At 34.6% G+C, this 24102-nt stretch overlaps 1 pseudogene; it reads left to right on the forward strand.

The window, feature by feature from the left end:
* Window positions 1-4835: 4835 nt before the first annotated feature.
* LOC149247944 (protein LATERAL BRANCHING OXIDOREDUCTASE 1-like) overlaps window positions 4836-24102 on the forward strand; it is a 365669-nt pseudogene continuing 346402 nt past the window's right edge.

Below are 24102 nucleotides of genomic sequence, written 5' to 3' on the forward strand. Positions count from 1 at the left end.
CTCTCGAGCTTATTTTTCAATTGTTTCTTTCACCATTCTTTCCTATTCCCGTTTCATTTTATCTTCCTCCCGCTTTCTTCTTTATTGTTCCTCCCTTAGAGCCTTTTCTCTTTCTTCTTTAGCCATTTGTTCCACCTTAGCTTCCTCCTTTCTTTCTCTTTCCTTTCTGAGCCATTTATCTTCTTTCAATTTCTTTTGTTTTTCTTTATTGGTTGCTTCCTTTTCTCTTTCCCTCCTTTTAGTAGCCTTTTTATCTTTGACATATTTTCCCTTTAATGACTCTCCAACAGTAGTATCAACACCATTAATCTGTTAAGGGTCATTTCCTTTTTCCAAGTTTTCATGACCTCTACAACATTGTAGTAGTTCTTCATTTTCTCTTCATCTCCATTGGTGCTCGATGTGTATGGCCATCTATATTTCAACTGAGATCAGTGAGTTGCCACTACGCTTCTACGATCATACACGTGGAAATTGATTTCTCCAAATTTTAAGCATTACAGGTTTGTTGCTTCAACTTCCATTTATTTATAACTTTTTGCGTAGTATATTGCTACATAGAATGGTTAGGTAGGCCATGGTGCTTTCTTCGTTTGAACCAACATACCTCCATATCTTGTTATCACTTGGTATGACACTTCCTATAAAATTTCTTTACCTCTGATGAATAGTGGGAGTTGATGTGGGGACTTGTATTCACCAAACACCATAAAGTATGTGGCATCAGGTGGTGTGAACTAGTCTACCACATTATGCTATGTCTCCTTGGCATGACCAAACATGCAAGGCACTTCACTGTCAAAGAGAATACAAAAAAATGGTGAGATGAATCCTTCTACTATTCTCGCATAACGTGATCAATAATGATTTCCCCATAAATTCTCGTAATAGATGTGGATTAACTTAATCTTTGGGGAGAAAACCCATCTCCATCCCATCATCTAGAATTCATTATATCATATAAAATTGAGAAGGTCTGCAACCATGTAAAATTATTGTTGTTTCTTTATTGGTGGAATTTGGGCTTATCTTACTCTTATTTGAATAGAATCTGCTAGAATTTTGGGCCAGATAAATATGCTTCCTTCTTGGGCGCATGTGTACATTACCCAAATCGCTTCATATTTCTCTACATTTGGTCTTCCATATAGTCGAGAACACATAGCCATAATAAGTTGATATGATCCTCTTAGCAACTCAGTTTTGTACACCCCATCAATTTTAATCCAGAACTTATTAGGGTCTTGCTGCCAAGCCTTGAGGATATCTTTGTTGCTTATACCAAAGCTGTTATACTATTTTTCTTGAGATCCATTTGATATTTAGGAAAGTTATAGTACTTAGTGATACATGGGTATGTGAATATTGTTATACCCTTCCTGCAATTGTTCCAAGTGGTCATATCACTAGCCTCCATGCATTTCATGCTCCATTTGATGGCATCCCCAAAAGGGAATACTATGGGATGTGATGTAAATTTATGTAACCAAGACTGTCTGAAATTTTGATAGACTTCATCATCTCCCTCATCATCAAAAATCTCTTTTCGAGAAAACAACTAGTATATTTCTTACCATGTTATCAACATAGATTTATCAATAAAATGATTTGTATATGTATATGTTAGGATTGAAGTGATAGAGGTTTCGAGTGACCTTCTTATACAATCTCTTTTCTCAATCACTTCTTTGGCATTTTCATCCCTCCTAATGATGGTGAAATGTTGAGACACTGCAAGTCCACTGTACCTAACCTTTCAAATATATTCATCATGATAAACAACATCAGGAAAACAATTGAAGCTCAATTATGCAGCACAATGCGATATCTCAGTCTATGATCAAGGAATGTGTTTTAGCACAGGGAAAGGTTTTAGACTAATAGTGGCATATGTGCATGCAAGGTAGGGTATGTTAATATAGAGTGTATCACGCTACAACCCATTATTCTAAAAATTTGAAAGTCTTGCAACCTTGGATAGGGTGATGGGTGGAATAAAGTGCAAGGATGTGTGGCGACATAAGGGAACATATATAATGACCACGTTGCATTGTAAATGGACAACATATTTCAAAAGGAGAGATTGCACTATTGCGTGGGGTGACAAGTAAAGATATACAACTGACTTGTGCCACAATGTGGAAGGGAAATGAAGGAATATGTGGCATTATGTAGTGGATTAATGTAGTCCACATTCATAGGATGCACCGTAGAGAATGAGGGAAGTGTACATTATCAAGAGGGTGCAAAGTTGATTAAGTAAAATCATATGTGTGAAAGGAAATGGGAATGGGGAAGAATGGCTAAGTACTACAAGTGGACTGAACACTTTGGGTTTCATACAAGATGGAAGATAGGAGGTCAAGAAATGAAAGTTTGCACACAAGACTAGGAAATGCATGAATTTATTGATAAAGAAATTATTGTAGGTTAGGGGAGTGCAAATCTTACCTAACACGTGGGGTGACAACTCTGGGATCAGGTGGAGCAATGCACCTCAGGAGGGTAAGGAAACATTGGAAATTTATGACATGTTGAGGAAGAAAAGAGCCCTTGTGATAAAACCAAATGGTGCAATTAAATTTTTGTAGGGAATATATATAGGATTTCACTTATGTGAGGTGAAATAAATGCACCATTAATGCTCCTTCACAAGGATAAATGCAAGCGCTAGTCATAAGAAGGATTATTGACTTGCACTATACTAAAGGGATACACTACGTTGTCTTTCAAGAGTGCATTGCGGAAAGAAATTTATGGTCATATTTAAGTTAAAAATATATTGACTTTGTTGAGTAAGGACTATGAAGCAGGGTTTGGTATAGAGATGTTTATAGTTTGAAAGAAATGGGGGCTCCAAATTTTGGCTCTCATTGAAAAAAATTGCGGTTTTTGTAGCTACTTCAACAATTGTTGAATCACTGTTAGAACCTAAATATCTATAGTTTAGCCCTTATATATGATGGAGATTAACATTTGGGAAGAATTGATTCAAATCCATGGATACCACTTGTTTAATAGTTTAGTTTCAATTAAAACAGTAGTCACTTCGTTAACTTATTTTAGTCTTAGATCATACACACCAATTTAAACAAGAGTAAAAAACCAAAATATTTGATAGGAGGTGAAGACATTATGCAAGTAAGTTTAAGGTGTTCGGAAGTAAATACAATTCTTTAGTGTTCCTCTGCTCCCAACGAGCATCCATAGCCCCAACAGGGTCACTCAAGAAATCAAAAGTATTTATTCACTATTAGTGAGGGTCCATAGCCTCAATGAAGTTACTTGCATCACCTCTCTATGCAAGAAGCCTTTCTCATGCATTTACCCTTTTATTTATTTATATTTTCATGCAATTTTTTCATTATTTTGGGTATTTTTTGCCAGGGTGGATGATGGAACCTGATTTATTTTACGGTCAAAGAGGTTGTTCCTTTTTGTTTCATAGACTTCAAATAGTTTATAAAATCAGTTTTCTTGCAATTACAATTTACTCCCCATCCTTTCTCTAATCAATGGGTCAACACATTCACAAAAAAATATTTATTTGATACCAATCAAGTCATGAAGATTCCATTAAAGATTTTGCTTTTACCAGCTTAGTATATTTCCCCACAAGACTCAATTCTCATTTTCTGTATGAATGATATGAGTTCATAAATATGTTTAGGGCTTAACCAATTGACCAAGTTACAACTCAGCCAATTGAAAAATTGATAAAAATAGTAAATTGTGCTACAATTAAGGAAACTGAAAAACTAAAAGAGATAGTTGTGGGGGTCCAAGTGGGATAGGTGGGTGGCCACCAACCTCCACCTGGATCAGTATTGGTATATTCTCCTCAACATCCTAGTTTTATATATACCTTGAAGCCTTTGTCAGAATTCACTATGCTCTTGCCACCATTACTTGAGGATTTATTTTGAGGACTCTTTGAAATCAGCATACCATTTCAAATTTAGGTAGTCCCGTGGCTTGGGAAATTTGTAATACATTCAAATATTTATCGCTCAATAGGAAGCCAATGACACACCTTTAGAACTTTGAACTATCATATTCTTATCATCAATATGCTATAGGATCTATTCTATCATTTCAATACATGGAAATACAGCTACATGGGAATCCACTTTGTACAACTTGGATTTATTAATGTTAATATAGACATTTTTGTCTTCTTTTGTCTTTAGGCTTTCTTTCCAAATAAATTCTTTGAATATCATAGGTTGTGAAATTATATTTATTTTTTAATGAAGAAATTTGTGTCCTTAAGGATCAACACTCTGGACTTTATACATTTTACCACTTCTTCTATGTTGCTTTCTATTGCTTCTCTGGTTATCCCTTTTGTCATTATTAGAGGCATAATTTGACTAGACGAAGATACATTGATGCACTGAAGATCTATTTTTCCTGGAATGTCAAATATATTCATTGTAGAGAGACAAAGTTAGCTCAAAACCTTATTTTAGTTCCTTTTCTGTTCATATATCTTGACTGTAAAAACAAAGTGCACTGGGGTCGCAGTCTAACTTGACAATGGTAATGTTTTAGGTTTTGGCACAATCATGATTATTAGCACTGGAGGGATCAACAAAGCTGACAGACTAAGGTGTCCGAGTACGCCAATCAAGGAGGGGTGATGCTGTGTAAATCACAACCGGGCTTTATAAAGATAGAGGAATTTAGCTACCAAATTAGGATATGTGGGTGTAAAAGTTGAGGATAGTAAGTCCAGGCTTTAGCGCAATCATGATTGTTAGCAATACGGGTTATCAAGGATGTAAATTAAGTTGTGTTCGTGTAATAAGTAAGGTAAGAGGTTTTATGCGTACATGGGTGTCATGAAGGTAATGAAGAAGCGGTGGAGAATAAAATGTGAGAGTGCAATAAGCAAGTCAGGCGCACTTAAATTTTGTGACAATATTCTTCAAAACAAAGGCAAGTCGTGGGTCACATGAGAGTGCCAATAGAAGAGATTATGCAATCTTTTGGGAAAAATATTGACTAAGGGAAATCACAGGAGCGGTAAGCGGTAAGTGCAGGAGCAGAAGCGGTAAGTGCAGGAGCAGCGAGCAGGGGAACTGGGAGGAGCAGGAGCGGGAGATCCGGGAGGAGCAGAAGCAGGGGAACCGATAGGAGTAGGAGCGGTGAGCACAGGAGTGGTGAGCAGGGGAACTGGGAGGAGCAGGAGCGGGAGAACCGAGAGGAGGAGCAAGAGCGGGAGATCTGGGAGGAGCAGGGGCATGGGAATTGGCAGGATCAGGAGCGGTGAGCGCAGGAGCAGCGAGCAGGAGATCCAGGAGGAGCAGGAGCGGGAGAACTGGGAGGAGCAGGAGCAGGAGCGGTGAGCGTAGGAGCGACGAGCAGGAGCAAGGGAGCCGGCAGCGGATAACATAGCGGTTAGGGGTTAGCAAAGTAGTCTTTGTAGACAGAGGGCAGCGGACAGCTTAACGGTCAGAGGCAGCAACAACGGATAGCAGCGGGGTTTTCTCCGCAGGCGGCGAGGGCTTCTCCAGAGCGGTGATCAGCAAGGGTTCTCCTCACGCAGCGGGGGCATCTCCAGAGGCGAGCGGGGAATTGCGAGGGTTTCTCCGGCAAATCTGCGGGGTTTCTCCATAAGCGAGTGGCGAACGGCGTGAGGAGCGGGCTCTCCTGAGTTGAGTGGCGAGAGGCAAGTAGAGGGGGTTTCATCCTGCAGGCTTGTTTCATCTGTTGGTTCTTTAGTTTTCTCTGAGCGGGGGTGAAGTGGCTACCCTTGCCGCCTCTGCCCCCGGTGTCGCCTCTGCTCCGATGGGTCTTCTCCTTCTCGGCGGCAGTTAGGTTTGTTCTGGCCGCGGAATATCCTTTGTAGCGTTGAGGGAACAGTGGTGCTTTGCTCTGTTTCGTGCCGCTTCCATGGATGTTTCCATTGGTCTTTTCTGCAGGCAGAGGCAGATGATTGAGGTAGTGTTCTTCCTCTGTTTCTCGTCTGATTTGGGTGGAGAGTTTGAGGGGGTGGGGAAGGAGTGGCTTCTTTTGCTGCTCTCTTCCTCATTTCATGCCTCTCCTTTTGTATTGGGTGGTCAGATCTTGCGCTGTCTTTTGATGCTTGTCTGCTTGGTGCTTTGGTGCCACTTCTGCACCTTATAGTTGGGTTTGCCTTGTTGCCTTTCGGGGCTATATTTGGGATCTGTTTAAGCAGATTTGTATGTGGCTCGGTCCACGTTTCTGCATATGCTTCTTGAATTTGCATTATGTAATCTTTTCTATATGAATATATTATGATTTTTCTTCTAAAAAAAAAAAGTCAAGCAGATGTAGTCACACTCCATAAGGGTAGATGAGATCTCTGTTAAATAAATGTGCGTGGAGCTCTTATAACCAAATTAAAGAGTGAAATGATCCATGGGGTCGAGCCCTTGTTATAGTCTTCTTCACATATATGATGGAATATGTTAAAAATGCCTGATCGCATTTTGAAGTGCGATATGGTGCAGAAAAGTGCAACAAGTTCTCAAAAGAAAGATTACAACTAGGGGATGCGATTTCAAAGGTGTTTTGAGTTTAGAAAGAAAATGTGATTTTTTAAGGGGTGAAAGTATGGAGTTGGGTTACACTTTTTGGTGAAATGAGGGTGTGTTTTGGTTGAAATGAGTGCACGTTTTGGTGAAAAAAGGATGCTTGATTAAGCAATTTTAAATGCTTGATCGAGCTCCTCGAGTACTTAAAAAATAGTTTCATCGAGCATTAAAACTAACTCTCGATTGAGCTCCTATGTAACCCCTGTTTTGGAGCTAGATCAAGCCCTAAAGCTCGATCGAGCCTTAAAGATGGAAAATTTAAAATGTATGTACATATCAATAATGATATGCAACCTTTGAAATTGTAAGTATTTGATAGTTAAAAAAAAACCTCAAAATTTAATTACTAATTACATTTGAATAAGTAATTAACAATGGTGTGGATTAATTTCTCATTACATTTCTAGCCTTTTGGTGTATAGATTTAAAAACAATTCTAGCACACTTGCAATTGAAATTGTAATATTCTTATATTTATAATTTGGTATCTTAAAATTATCTTTTAATATTATTTAAATTTTCAGTGTTATAATTTAAATAATAAATTGATTAAAAATAAGAAAATTTATCAATTTGATTTTAATAAATATTATAATTTTTTATATGAATAAGTGTTACTCAAAAATGTGATTTTAACGATGCTCGAAATGTATATTATATAAAACTCACTGGAGAGTTAATAAACATCATTCCCTCCATCCTAAGCATATCTATTAAAATCACACACACACACACATACACACACACAATGCAGTGATAAATAACATAGTTGTAATAGTTCTAAGTTATAATTAATATAGTTATAATGGAGGCAATGGTATTTGAGGTTATTAATCTCTCTCAACCTGTAAAATGTGACTAGTGTCCTCAATCTGTACAAGTGCGAAGTATATATAGAAATTTTTAATTGTGACTTAGGTTTGCAATACATATTTTTAAAATAATAAAAGCATAAGGAAATCACAAATTTTATAACATTATTTGACTAATTTGAATTTGAGTAATCTAAATTTAAATGTGTTTATGAAATTATTTTTAAAATAATAATATATAAAATTTAGCTTAGTTTAGTTTGTTTTTTTTTAATTATAATTTGATTTTTTTGAAAAAATATACATTAAAAATTTTAAAAATGCTTAAATATAAAAATATGTTATATTTAAAATCAAAACAATAAACAAATTATCTTTTTTAAGAAATTGAAAATTGAAAAACAAAGTTAAAATCTTTTATAGAAAGTTATCAATATATTATTATTATTATTTTATTTTCTTGGTAAAATAAAATAAAATAAAATTTGAATTTATGATTAAGGAAAATTAGTTTGGAATATATTTGAATATTTATAAAAATTATTTTTGTGGAATAAATAAATTTTATAATTACAAGTATTGAGAGGCTTCATTTCTTTTAGATAATTATGATAGCTTGATCTGTTTCTGTTTAACCACATTAAGGGCTCGATTGAGATATTTTATATTTGAATTTCAAACACTCAATCGAGTGTTTTAAGCTCTCGATCGAGCCGTTGAGGGCCTAAAAACAATGTTTTAGCACCCTTTTTACATATTTCTCTACAACGCCATTTTGTACCCTAGCAGACTCAAGCAGAATTTATCCTTAAGTGGTTGAGTTATGCATTTGGCACTTTTGAATTCATATGATCTTTTTTATCTAATTTCTTCTAAACATAATTCTTGAAATTTTTTTGGACGGTTTCAAAGGGGTTAAATAAAAAATCAATAAGATAAAATATATATAACTAAAAAATTTGAAAAAATACTACTATCTTCGTTTAGGAGTCCTCTTCAAAAGAATACTCCTGGTTTTCAATTTATTTAAAGAGTTGAAACATATCTTACTTGAACACATGTGTCTCGAAAATGAAATTGAAATATTACTTCACCAACTTTGAAAAATAATAAAAAATATAAATTTGCATAAAAAAATATTTTTTTAATATGAAAAACTTCGTTCTCTCTGTGTAGATTATGTTCATATATATATTTTAAATTACACATTTTAGACTAAGCTATGCTACATGAACACACACATACCTCTTAAATTTTGTGAAAAATTGCAAGGACATATATTGCATTTAATGGAAAATTGAGATGTTATATGACACTAAATTTTTTTGCAAAAAAATATCATTAGAAAAACAACATAATTCTCCACATATTGTCTTTTACTCATAATCAAAATTCACAATGTTTATATGAATTTTTGTTGCAACTCAATAAAAGAGGAAAAATTTTAACTCCACATTTGACCAAAAGTGTATCCCATCTTCATGCTTTCACCCTAAGGCAAGATGCAACAAGAATTATGACAAGTAAATATGCTTAAAAGATTTTAGGGATTTTTCTTCATTTAAGAGATTGATGGGGGCTCCAAAATTTGAGGAAGTTGAAAATTTTGGTGGGCTGTTATAATAGCTTCAACATAGAGGAAGGCCTAAAGTATTTGGGCTTTTATATCAAGCCAAATAATTATAGAAAGGAAAAACGGAAATAACTTATTAAGAAGGTTGAAAGACATATCATAGTTTAGACATTATGGTTCCTATTTAGAAGTGGTCATCTTATACTACTGAAATTTGTTTGGGAGAGTATCTTAGTTTATTGGATTTCCATTGCTTCCATTCTTAAAGGAACCTAAATAGAATCTATATACTTATCTATAGATTTCTTAGGGCTGGAGTAAGATCAAGTCGATGAGTTGCACCTATAAAATGGACCATACTTGCAACAACAAAAGAATTTGGTGGCTATGGTATTAAAAATTTGAACCTTTTGGTAAAAGCATTGGTAGGCAGAAATTTATTGAGATTACTACAAAATGACTCCCTCTGGAGCAAAGTCACTGGTGTAAAATAATTTTTGAGTCTATTAATTATTAACTAGATTTAAATCCTAGAAAAATGCTCCAAGGGTTCTAATGTATGAAAGGAAATGGTGGAATCCTTTCTAATAATCAAAAATTGAGTAGCTTAGAAAGTTGGAGGCAATAATCAAATCCAATTTTGGAGGGATCATGGTGAGGAACACAAAATGACTATCTCCTTCCCCCTTGACTATTACAGAATCTCAAAGAGGCAAATGTCACCTTTCTATCTCACGCCTTGATGCAAAAAACACAAGTCAGGGGTGTGAGTGGATGGAAATTAGTTCACTCTTTAGGTTTGGAATGTGAACTCTCCAAGGAACGGGCTCGCTATATTCAACTACTTATAGTAAACTTCATCTCTCTCAAGCTATACTCCCCTGGCATGCTATCTTGGTCTAAAAATACAAGAATGGTGATTTTATAGCCAAGCTATGCTACAAGGTATGAGATGAAGAAAATTTTTAAGGATACAAACTCTAGTGGTAGAAATCCCTCTCGAAGGCGTGCACACCTCTCAAAACAAAAATTACAACCTAGTCATCACTTAGCAACAAATTTCTCCAAAAAGAGATTCTCTCGAAACGTGGATGGTCCAAGCCTTGCAAATTCCCATTATTTAAAAACCAAGAAGCATTTACACATCATCTCTTTATAATTTGCAACCATGTTCACAATTTATTCAAATCATATGGTGAGTTATAAATCCTAAAACCCAATCATTATTTCCTCCCCTCACAAGTACTTTCAAACTTTGGATTTCGTATAAAAATTTCTCTCTCTTTGGCCTCCCATGCATTCAATTTGATCACATTTAGAGAGTTTTCAATTATGTATTGTACCAAAATAAGGAGACGCCTCAGAGATATGTGCAACAAAAGTCAACTTCCTTGCAAAAGAATTGATGTTTGAACTTAAATTCATTCCTCAACATGTACCACTCATGTAAGAATTAGACTACAACACTCCTTGGGGCTTCTTTAATGGAGCAGTCATGGACATCCCCCCAAATGTGGCGTATATGTGGTTATCTATTTCAATCAAACTCACTTCCTATATTGCAAATTCTATCCTAGCAAGGGCAAAACAATAAAGAAGAATTCATTGGGATCTAGTTTCTCCTTGAAATGGCAAAGAAGAAAAGCATCTCTAGGCTTCAAGTACTCAACAATTATAAACTTTTCATAGATTGCGCCAATAGAAGGGTTTCAATACAAAAATTGGTTTGGAAGAACTTTTTTAGGACATCCTTTAGGTGGTGGTCAGTACCATTGAATGAATTTCAAATAATCATGTCTTGGAAGAACTAAATGAAGAAGTGGATGTTCCCTCCAAGGAAGATCTCCAACTCCATCTAGATTATTATTAAAAGTTATTAATTTAATTATTAATAATTATTAGATAAATGGGAGGGATTTAACCTTAGGGAATATTCTAGAATATTCTTAGATTGCAGATTGAGATTTATTTCAAAAGTAGTTGTGTCTTTTTGGTCACTTCAATTAAATTGATTAATTAAAAAAATGATATATGAACATGTGTCATAAACATGAGCTTTAGTTTTTTGGACTTGTGGCCCATAATATTGTAACAAAACTTATTTACAAGTTAAGAATTTCCATGGTAAAAATCATGTTACACTTTTTTTAAATATAACAATATAAGATTAAACATGTCTATAGATATTTATTAGTATTAGTCGCTTATTTTATATAATTGCATTAAGTTTTTATCATTTTAACAATAAGAAATGAATATGTATTTTTATCTCCATCAACATTTATTAATCATTAATCATTTAATTTATAAATATGAAAAAAGTCTCCCGTATATAATAACAATACATTTGTAAAAATGTGTAAAATAATGTTTCTGACACATGTTTCAGTCACATAAAGCAAAGCACATCCCCAGCCGGCACGTAAATTGGTGTTAAAAAAACCATGAAAATTTAAAAGAGTACTAAAAAAAAATATTCGTGGGAATTTTAAAAGTAACTTTTCAGTACTTTGTCGGCCACATGAAACTCGAATTGTCCGAAACCTTAAAAAAAAAAAAAAAAAAAAATATTAAAAAGCTTTGTTTTTCCTCAATTTAAAATCGAAACGTTCGCGTGAACTTTTCAGTACTTTGTCCGGCACATGAAACTTGAATGGCTGTGTTTTCAGTACTGTGTCTGTCACATGAAACTTCTGTGTTTGTTATAATTTTATAACTAGGAGTAAATTTTATTAAAATGTGAGAAAGTTTAATTTTGGTAAGTTGAATTTATTTTTAAGATTCAATTTTACATTTAAAAATATAATTTAAATAAGTAGAATTATTGCACATTGAAAAGGTATAAATCAATTTTTATATTTCAACACAAGTTTAATGTTTTTTTAGGATCCATTTAATCAGAAAAGAAAAATGTGTTTGATTCTCTAAGTAATGTATTCAGTGTATGTATTATGACAACAATGTATTGTTGTACAAAATCAAGGGAAGTTTTTTTTCTTTTTTCTTTTTTCAAATACCATTATCTAAACTTTTAATTAGGGATCTTTATTTATTAAAAAAATATTTTACATTTGAGTCTCTAAGTGGCATATTTTTTTGTCAAAAATTATGTGAGGAGATTTAATGGTTAAGAACATGTGCTTTCTTTGTAAGAGGTTGCAAGTTTAAATTTAGAGTGGTTAGGTATGTGCGCCTTCCTAGATTTAGTAGTCAAATTGTTGCATAAGAGGTAGGTCCATTGTCTCACACATAAGAGAGTCTCATAAGCCAATTTGATGTAAGTTTGGCTATAACCTTAAAATCAACTTATTATTATTAATATTACTATATCACTGTACAAATAAATAAAAATAGATACTTGTTGAACTTTTTCATTTATTTTTAGATAAATTTTTATATCTCTATAAAAGATTTCATCATTAAAACAAGTTACACTTAATTGTAATATATTTAATATGTTAGAGAGAGAAATTAAGTTTTTAACCCTTATAATTATTTATGAATAATGTTTTTATGGATGAATGAAATTGTGAAATAATTAACTTTTACATTTTTTATGAATTATTTTTGGCAAATTATATTTGTGAGATTTTTTATTTAAATTTTTTCACTTATTTTAAAATAATTTAAATAATAATTTAAATAATAAAAATTTTAAGACGTTAATAAATTATTAAAATATAATTTTATCCATATTTGAAAACTTGGCTAATATAACATCCACATATGAATTTATGGATAGGCATGTGAAATGACCTTGTGTTTGTACGTGGGGTTCGCAAGGTGACCATGAAAATCATTATTTAAAATCATTATTTATTTGAAATTAGTAAAAACAAAAAGTTACTGACACTAGTTGTATTTTTAAAGGAAATCAATAATACTGATTGAAGCATCCAATGGAGACCATATAATATCAAAACTATTACTGTTCTTTAGGTGGGGTAGGAAATAGAAATATCCAATGAAAATGTAATGGATAGCGCTAAATACTTAATAGAAGGTAGTGGCGTGTCACTTCCTGTTGGGCCCGGATAACGTGGGACGGCGGAATTCACGTGGAATCGAAATGGTGGGTGGTGTATAAAGCTCGTCTGGCCAACATTGTGGTTTTTTCTCTTTTATAATTAATCATTTGGAGTTATAGTTTTATTAATGTATGGGTTGAGTTATAGTTGTAATTAATGATTTGGAGTTAGTTTTATCAATGTTGAGTTATAGTTTTATTAATGTAATGTTTTGTGTTTTGTAATTATAGTTTGTATTACTTTATAGAGTTGAGTTATAGTTTTGTTAATATATGGAGTTGTTTTATTAATTTATAGAATTGTGATTTGGAATTATAATTTTATTAATTTATAAAATAGAGTTATAATTTTATTAATGCATGAATTGAATTATAGTTTTAATAAGTACAAAATCTAATAAATAATATATATTGCTTTGTGCATTAATAAAAATATAGTTTCAACAATATTGATTGTTCTTTTTATAGGTTATTTTTTAAAAAAAAAAATTCCAAAATATAATTGATATTTATATAAGAAATATAAAAGAGTCAAAATGTACATTCATTCGAACATAGCTATAGAAAACCGCGAAGATAGAGGAAAAAACATTCGCGCCATGATGAGACCATATCAAGAGGAAACGATTTCTTTTGAGTTTAATTTGATTCTCGATCATTTTGTTTATTTTTCTCCTTGGTAACCGGCCATTGTTTTTAATTTTAATTTGATTCTGGGACTATTTTGAAATTACACGGACAGCAATGAGGTTAATTCATCTTATTCATCATATTTAAAATATTTCTTAAATACAACATAAGAATTCTCATCCACTTTCTTTACAAATACTTAAAAGAAAAATGAAAAAAGATGGTTCAATTTGTATCTGGGCTTAAGGAAAAATGTGGAAGAGGGAGGATGACATTTACCGATTTGTTTCGGCTTCGTCCCTTTATTACACGGAAATTTATCTTCAACTCATTCACATGCGTGTTTTTTTCTTGTTTTAATCAAAGTTCTTAAAATTGTTTTGTACATAATAATTTCGAGAAAACCAGAAAGGTGTCTTCATAAAATTAAATATTAAAACTTTTGTAATCCATGTTAGGTTCAATGGATCTTAGATTTTACCATGGGTCTCACTTTTGACTAAGTTGGAGCCCACTTCTTAGATTCATGGACTCATGAGCTTCGTTTTGAATATATTGTTTTTAAAACGTTATATTTAATATTCTTGAAGTTAATTCAAGGTATATAGTTTTAAGAATATATTTCTTTTAAAATATTATATTTAATATTATTAAAGTTAATATTAATATTTAATATTATAGTTTTTTAATTTTAATTAATTTATTTATGTAGATTTAGTTTATTTTTTTATTAGGGAAAAGTTTCCCAGATTTATAATTTATCTTTTGGGTGAATATCACCAAAATGAGGTTATAAAAAAGTTATTGGAATAACATTTTCAAAGTTATTATTGGATTTATATTTTTTATTAAAAGATGAATTATATATATATAAAATTAATAATGTTTATATTTTTTATTATTAAAAGAATAAAAATAAAAATAAAATGAAAATGATGATTGTGATCATGATTATGATTATGATCATTAATGTCTATTAAGGCTTGTATAGTATATTGTACTTTGAGAAGGTAAGAGATCAATCAAAATTCTTTAACACATCGCATAATGTGACAAATATTTTGAAAATTAGATTCAATGTGTGTATAAGATGCACAATCTAAAAGAGTGATTTTTCATCTTCCACCTTCTTAGTATTGCGAAGGTGATAGAATCTTTCATTCGATGGTGTTGTGCTCTGATGACTAGCTAGTTTCACTATGAAGATCATGAGAATTAGTTATTATCCTAGCATGCTCATTCTCTTCTCAACACTAGTCAACATAGATATATTTTTTATTTTCGAGATTGGGGTTGATCACCTCTTTATAATATGTTAGCTTCATTTTTCCCTCTAATCTTTATTGCCGCACATTTTTGTACATATTTTGAAGTGATAATATATTTAATATTATCCTTAATGTGAAAAATGATCTCCTCCTTTATCCCCCAATGGTTTAGCCAAGGTTGGGCATCCTCATGCCAACCTCGCCTGAGAAAGCTAGACTTGGAAGCAATTTTGGGAAACCTCTTGGCATCCATGTTATATAACTTTTTCTTATACATAAAATACCTAGTCATAGCCACGCCTTCAAAGGGGGGAAAACTTGCTTACATCAAGAGGATAGGATAGGGACTATTTCATTTAAATATTGAGATTGTAGGTTAAAATTTGTTTTTTTGATCTCTTTAATCTTTCTCCACAAATCTCTAGAGATACTACAAGTTCAACCCTCACATCCATATAAAACAATAGGAGTGACGAGGGTTTGGAAGAGGAATATTTTTATCCCATATCCACATATTTGTTGACTTGTAATTATTTTCAAGCCCATAATACGCCTTTTGTCCTCCATTTACCATTTTCTTAATGTTATAATCTGAACTGAGCTTGTGCGGGATGTTGATTTCAATATATTTGTATAAAGGAACTTCCTCCAAGTAGTTGTTGATGTAGATTGTACAAGAAATGAAATGAAAGGCAAGAAAGAAAATGAAACACACACAAATAAATATAACAAAAGGCACATTAATATTTTGAAAACCTAACTTTTATTAGTAAATAAAATAGCAAACTATTGTAGAACACAAACCAGCTAGAGTGGTGGTAGTTATGTTTGAGAAAAGAGATATGGAGGTTAGGCACATTCCCAAAAGCTATTACAAGAGATTGAAAGAATGGACTTCTAACATAAATAATGAAGCCTAAAGTTCCAAACCCTTATCCTTGAAGATGAAAGGCCAAAAGGTTTATGGGCGCCAAGGTGGTCAGTTGGTACTTCTTGGGGGCACAACTTTTTTACACAAGACATTTTTGAGGCACACAATCGCTCATTGTAAATAAATATCTAAGGGTTACAACTTTTTCTAAGGCTAGTGTATACGAAGATAACCCTAACCCCCCCGAATTGCCAAAAGAATTATTTAAGGCCTCAAAATGAACCTAGAAGTTTGGGACCCAAAGATCGTAGAAAAATTGACAAGATCGAGAATCATTGAGATAATGGAAGATGTGAGTGGACACTGATATCCATTATATTTGTCCTCCCCACTAGGAAGAAATGGTCTCCATTGTGGCAAATTCCCTCATCACATGGGAAAACTTCTGTTGAATTTGGATCCTTTCCCTAGTGAAGAAGTCGACCTGCTTTGACAATTCAATAGATTTGTATGTGTTTTTGGTGAGTATCTTTTGTATTAATGTCCATGATATGATCCATTGTAGCTTATTCCATTTATTTGGGATTGATTTTTGTGGGGGGCAATTGCGTGGCTACCTCCAAGATGTTCAACAAAGGCGGAAAATATGGTTGAGGCAGCTCTATAATAAGTATTGGGTGTAAACCAAGGAAAGAGAGGATACTCAATTAAAAATAAATTTCACCCACAATCTTTATGATTATGTAATGCCCATATTAGTGTAGTATCAACTTCCTATGGGGACCTCTGAGGTGCTCTTTTGTAAATGTAACCACACCTTATCACCAACTGGAAACTTATGTGTAACCCTGTGATGGTTATGTCATTACTCATACTTGGCATTGGCTTTTTATATGATATCATGGACCTGTTGTTTGAGGTGTTGGATTTGGGGCCAATGGTTGAAACCTGAGCACACCTAAAACGGATTGTGGCCAATACAGTCGTGGAGGGATCTATTATAACTATACTTAACATATAGAAGGATTTCATCCTAGGTATGTAGATTCTTGGAGTTGTACATGTGCAAGACATGCACGATCATCTTGTTGACAACTTCTGTTTTTCCATTTGATTGGAGAGGAAAGGTAATCAACTTGGTATCCATGAGAGGCCATAGACTAAACCAAAACGTGCTAAGGAACCTTTTGTCCCTATCTAAAATAATGGTTCAAGGTATCCCAAAATGAATCTCTACATGATCAAATAAGATTCTAGCAGTGGCTTCAACTATGATACTTTTCTTGGATGGTGTCAAAATGGCCATCATAGAGAACTAGTTAAAAAGACAAAAACACAACCATTACCATGTTTGGTGGATGGAAAACCTAACATGTTATCCATGGATTTTGACTCATAGGGCTTGTCTCGGGTAGGTAGAGGAGTGTACAATCCTTTCTTCTTGATGGGTGGTTTAACAACGCCATATGAAGTTCATGACCAAAGATAACATTGAACATCTTATCAAAGATTTGGCTACTAGAAATATACAGTGAAGTATTGATACTATTTTATTCACACCAAATTTCCCTTCCACCCAACTGTAATGTGCTTCCCAGATCAAATTCACACACTTTATTGAATACCCAAAAAGGTGGCCCAGTTAGCATAAGAGAAAATCTCGGAGATGGAAGTCTAGAACTTTTTTCCCATGATTAACATCTAGTATGTGGCTACGAAGTTAGAGACATTGTTGCATAATTGTTTCCACCTAAACGTATTGTGCCCACAAGAGTTAAGAAATGTGGTTAGCACCAGAAGTGAGGGCCAATTGAGGTATTTTGTTACATGCCTAGTGATATCCTTCTTGTATTTGATGTTCAAGTGGAATTGTTGCAAGTATGTAGACCTTTTCTTGTTGATTCGAGTTGACTCAATTCTCAGATTTAACCAACATATTTTACATCCATGATGTTGTTAGAATTGCATTTAAAAAAGAATAAAGGAACATATATGCATGTTGTAAAGAAGAGGGAACATCACAAGAATCAACAACATAAAACAGAAGACGTTGATAATGGAATTCATCCAGTGTGGACTACGTATCTGGGCTCGGTGTCAAGATGGCATTGGCCACTTCATTCAGTGCTGGAAATGGTGAAGATGTACATGGACGATGTTTTTTGTCATACAAGGACATTTGCCCTCTACATGAGTGGTAAAGTCTCTCCACAAGATGTTCCGCTACAAGAACTATCACTCACAAACAGACCTCCTATCAGCATGACATAAACTTATACATGGTGATCATGAGTATCCTAACATCATGGCATCAAAGGGATCTCAACCAAAAAACCCATGGTGACAATGAGTATCCGGCCATCATGGCAACAAAGGGATCTCAGTCAACACATACATACAATCCACGATGAATACATCTCACATGAAATAGACACAAAGATCATGCATCATACAACAAGAAAGAATCGAAACAACATAATACATCTCACAAAAAATAATCAAATAAGTACATGACAACAACACTCTATATACCTCAACTCTGATGCTAACTGTAGAATGGAATGCTTAGTTGTTGGATTTGAATGCACCATCGAAAACGTGGCGTCGAATGGCATAAGATCGACTGTCCAAACTCTGAAATCTAACACCGTCAATCCAATATGGAAAATAGACAAAAAATAAAGGGCTCAGATGCAAAAAATGACTACACCACTGAATTTGTGTCATCGAGAGTTGTAAAATCGACTATCCATTTTCTAAATTCTAACACTAGCAAAATCTGGGCGTGTAGGAATCTTTTAGATTCCCTCACGATTCTCCAAAGATTCTCTCCTCCGGGTTGACTAGACATCTGTGACTCAAATTTGAAAAATTATCTTGACTTTGAGATCCTTGCTAAATTCTGAGAAGAATGAGTATAAAGTTGGCTGCATTATGGATCTGGGAAATTTCAGCCTCCAACTAATCTAGAAGATTCCCTAAAGATTCTTGAAGATTCTCCTCTACTGGGAATATGCAAATCCTCAGCTCAAAAGATGAATCTAACTTTGCCATTACGTTCCCTATGAAAATCTGAGAAAAATGACTATAAAATTGATTACATTCTGATAAAATGATTTTTTACCTCCTAAGGAATCTTTAAGATTCTCTAAAAAATTATGTCTCGAAAAGCGTGTTAGGGTTCCACTCTTGGTTCCATCGCTTATGGTTCTATAGTGTGCGTTCCTATCCACTCTCCATTCTGCCACCTCTGTTCTCTGTGCAAATGAATTTGAAGGCTTACGTAGAGTTCGTGGGCAGAATTTTCAAAGGCGACACCCTTGTCATGTTAGTTAAGGTGGGTCATTGGAGGCAGGTAGGTTGAGGGTTCAAACCCCACCGACCTCCCATAGATGGTGCAATATATATAATTTTAGACATGGCAGGTATTGTTTTTAAACAATGGTTATGATTGGTAGAGTTTGGTTTTGTAGCCGTTGTTATGCAGTTGAAGTTTGGGTTGTATTGATGTGGGCGCCCGAGTGGTGGGCTAACCATTTTGGGCGGGCGGCTTCAAACCCCACCACCCATGGTTTACATTTATTATGTGGTGGGGGCATGGACTGGGTTTACTAGAGGTGGCCCACCCACCCTAATGTTAACATAACGCTTTTTGTTATATAATGTAATATGGTTGGTTGGAGGTCCGACGAGGTCATGGCCGTCGAACTATTTTAATAAAAAAATTGTTTTTAACACATGTTTTTTTTGGAATTTGGCTCTGATGGGGGTGGCGAGGGTCATGGCCTGCCACCTCTTATATATATATATATATATATATATATATATATATATATATATATATCTATATATATATATATATATATATATATATATATATATATATATATATATAATAACAATAATATTTTTTTTTGTCTAATATAAGGGATATTAGACAAATTAAGTATCCAAAAAATTCTTCCGCTTTCTGGAGCTAGGTTCTCATGTCGGTTGACAGTGAATCTGTAGGACACTTAAACCTGGTCCACTGCCAAACATTCACTGGCTCGTTCTCCATCATACGAGCTCGATTTTGAGTGTCGTTCGTACCATTGGAATCAGTGTGACGAGCACTTCGATCTGGTTCTAGTTTGGGAGTGATCTGACCATTTGAATTTGACTGTTTATGAGTCCTCTGAGACTTCTGCATGTGTCTGAAGCCACTTGGATCAATCCTCCCCACTGAGGAGCTTTTGGTCCTCCAAAAGCATGAAAAATAATCTACAACTTCTTTGTACCCTGTCTGCACTTACAAGTATCTGATATGTCACCCCTCCTTCTCCTTCACCTTTGTCCTTCAGAGCCATAAGCGATGAGCAGACATCTGCAAACCTGTAGTACATTGTTTTGAAAATTACATGCTTGACTTACGTGACCAACTAATGACCCAAGCATTCCATACTTGCCACAAGTTTATAACACATACTCGGTGGTCAAGTTTACATTAAAATGGAAATAATACCCGAGCTATGAAAACAAGGTCAACATATCATTATTTCTTCAACAAGTGATGGAAACACATCATCAACGCAACACATGATTTACAAAAATAAGGTGAAACACTATTGTTTCTTTGACAAGTGATGAAAACAGAACATCACTTTCATAGCTTAAAATGCAACACAAAACAAGACCAGACATCATTGTTGCTTAATAGGTGATGGAAAAACACATCATCACTTTTACATTTTAAAATGCAAAAAATCATTTACAAAAGAACAACCATGACAAGCTAACCCATCTAGAAACCATTTTTCACTTATCGATGTGAATGGGTGCTCCCCCTGTGGTGGTTTTGCTTGTCGAATAACTATTTCCCCTGCTTCACACGCAGATACTTTATCCTTGAGGTGCTGCTTTGGATGGAGCCTCCAACATGTGGCTCTTTTATGGTCACCTTTGTCACAATGACGGAAATAGGCCTTCTTCCTCCAGATCTGCTTTACCTTCTTCTTTGCCTGCTGTTGAGAGAGTCTTTCATGCCTCCTCCTTTTGTGTGCTTCTGTTCTTTTCCACACTCAACAAATGTATGGTTATTTAAATCACAAAAATTACAAGTTTTCTGGTGCCATGTTTTATGTCCATTATTAACAACACGATTGTAATCGAAATGAACATTAGAGTATTGAGACTTGTTATACCTTTCCTTGTTATCTTTGTTGTAATTATGGTGATGAGAGCTTGCCTCAGCTCTTTCCCTGCAATGGGTAATGCCATGGGATGATGGGGATGTGTTCCCATCATTCAGTTTTCTTGACGGTTTCAACAATGTTTCAGAAGCATCTAACACCCTTGAGAATTCTCCTTCGATGTATCTCAAGCTTGCAAATTGAGGTCTTTTCTCAACCACCAATGACTGACTTATGCCTTGGCTATTAGCACCAAGTTCTTCTTCCTCCTTGTACCTCATCCGGATAATGAGCCTCATGTTTGTCCTTGTAATTGGTATCTCCACCTTTCCAATAGAAATTATACTATGTGAAGATGAAGCTGAAGGGAAATCAATATCTTTTACCTCCATTGTCGATTTGGAAAAAACTAAAAAGGGCTTCTCATCATTAGTTGTTGGTGGTTCATTGGCTGTCTTGGATCATTCCCCAACTTCCTTTCCAACATAACCAAATCCTGCCTGACCGGGTAATTCCTCTACTTTGATGGGATTGACAATTCCTTGGCTATTAATTCCCAATCATTTTCCTTGATACCCCATTCTCTTCAATAGTTTGGAGCCAATTCCTGTGGTATGATTTTCAAAAACAACAAAATCATCATCAAGACACATACATGAAGTCAGAGAGTTACTTTTTACCTCACAAGGGTCACGCTGCAACTTTTCCAATGCCTCGTCCTTAGCTTCTAGCTATCAGAGAAACCTTTGTTTCTCCTCTTTCTCTTCTTGTAGAAGCATATTCAATTCATTGTTATATGCTTGAAGACTCTGGTTGTTGTACTTAGTTCTTCTAGGACCTCTTCCGTGGCTCGCAGCTGAAGCTCTAATCGTTGCTTTTCCTCTATCTCTTTTTGTAGATCTTGTTGAGAATGCAACAAGATGATGGAGCTTAGTGGAAAGAAGTCACCTTCACTAAGTGGGCCCGCAGGTTATTTTTGGCACAAAGTCTATTTTTAGACTATGTATATTTTTAGACTTATGGATCATGGTCTATGAGTTGCAAGATGCTATTTGTGGATGATTGGTCATGTTGGTAAAAATAGATGGACTTCTATTTTTAGACATATGGGCGGATTCTATTTTTAGATTTCCAGGCTAAAAACAGAACAGTGGAATATTATTGTCTCATAATAATATTTGGACCATAAACATTATCTCATCCTCTTGGAGCACTTCAGTTTGAGCTACAGATGTGGCACATGTAGCTGTCAGAAGGAAATACGCTTTTCTTGTGGGCCAGTTCAGCTATTGCATGCAGAACTTCAGTTAGAACTCATGTGATTGTGGAGTTGATGGAGTTGTGTTCAATTTGACTTGGTTAAACTAGTTGTATTTAGTCTAACTGCAAAATACACTAGTGATGAGTGATGTGAATTAATTGTTAAATTAATTCACTAATTATTAACTCATAAAGAAACTAAAGAATACATCAGTTAACTCAGTGCATGGACAATTCAGTGGAGAGAGGTGTTAGAGGTTGAGATTGCTATCAATTGTGACTATAGTTGTGCATGAGATCTTATACAATAAATGGGATTGAGTAATGCCAATGAGGATTGCGTGGTTCAACCAAGGAAATACGAGTTTGATTCAGCAATTCATCATTATTCTCATGCAGTATTGCGTAGTGGAGGCAGGCAAAGCAGTGGAGGAGATTTGAACCTGTGATTGATTCAGATTTGAGCTAGTTTTGTGTGTAACAGGTGGAGATAGTACTGAGTACTTTTGAGGAGTATTGTACTATGTATTGTTACATCTTCTCAATCAATATATTATACAGATAGTGTGGGGTTTCCAGCTGTATGCTTTCCCCGGGTTAATGTGCGTATGCGATTGATGTTTCATTGTTTTTAATGCTGCTAAATTGATGATCAATGTAGAGGAGGTTCTGTATTATGCATGTATTCGGCAATAGTGTATAATCGGGATAATCTCTGTGAATAAGTGTTTAATTATTCAAAATTTCTACAGATCTTCATACATTATTTCCACCTTTTGGGACACTATGAGCATGGTCTCGTACATTGCTTTATCATCCTCCATCGTTGCATGTTCCATTGTTCACGCTTGCAATTCACATCCACACAAAGACCGCTCTGATACCAAACTTGATCTGAGTTGAATCAATTCCCGAGTTTAACCGAGATCTTTTACTTTCGTGATGTTGTTAGAATTGAATTTAAAAGAGCATAAAGGAACATTTATGCATGCTGTAAAGAAGAGGGAACATGACAAGAATCAGCAACATAAAACACAAGATGTTGATAATGGAGTTCGTCTAGTGTGGACTACGTCTCTGAGCCCGGTGTCAAGATGGAATTGGCCGCTTCATTCAGTGCTGGAAATGGTGAAGATGTACGTGGACGATGTTTTTTGTCATACAAGGAGATGTGCCCTCTAGATCAGTGGTAAAGTCTCCCCACGAGACGTTCTGCTACAAGAACTATCACTCACAACAGAACTCCTATCAGCATGTCATAAACTTATACATGGTGATCATGAGTATCCTGACATCATGGCATCAAAGGGATCTCAAACAAAACACCCATGGTGACAATGAGTATCTCGCCATCATGGAAACAAAGGGATCTCAATCAACACATACATACAATCCATGATTAATACATCTCACATGAAATAGGCACAAAAATCCCACATCATACATCAAGAAGGAATCGAAACAACATAATACATCTCATAGCGAATTAACAAAGAAGTACACGACAAAAACACTTCATATACCTCAACCCTGATGCTGATTGAAGAATGGAATGCTCAGCTGCTGGATCTGAATGCACCATCGAAATTGTGGCATCGAATGGCATAAGATCGACTGTCCACACTCTGAAATCTGACACCGTCATTCCAATATGCAAAATGGCTAAAAAATAGAAGGCTTAGATGCAAAAACTAACTAGACCACTGAATTTGTGTCATCAAGAGGTGTAAAATCGACTATCCATTTTCTAAATTCTGACATTGGAAAAATTTGGTCTTGTAGGAACCTTTTAGAGATTCCCTCCTCCATGTTGACTCGAGATCTACAACTCAAATCTTAAAAATGATCTCACCGTTGAGATCCTTGCGAAATTATGAGAAGAATGAGTATAAAGTTGGTTGCATTCTGGATCTCGGAAATTTCAGCG

The sequence above is a fragment of the Pinus tabuliformis genome, chromosome 7 (genome assembly GCF_031772625.1).
Source record: "Pinus tabuliformis cultivar Carrire ecotype Pingquan chromosome 7, CPIR1, whole genome shotgun sequence".
NCBI classification, from domain to species: domain Eukaryota; kingdom Viridiplantae; phylum Streptophyta; class Pinopsida; order Pinales; family Pinaceae; genus Pinus; species Pinus tabuliformis.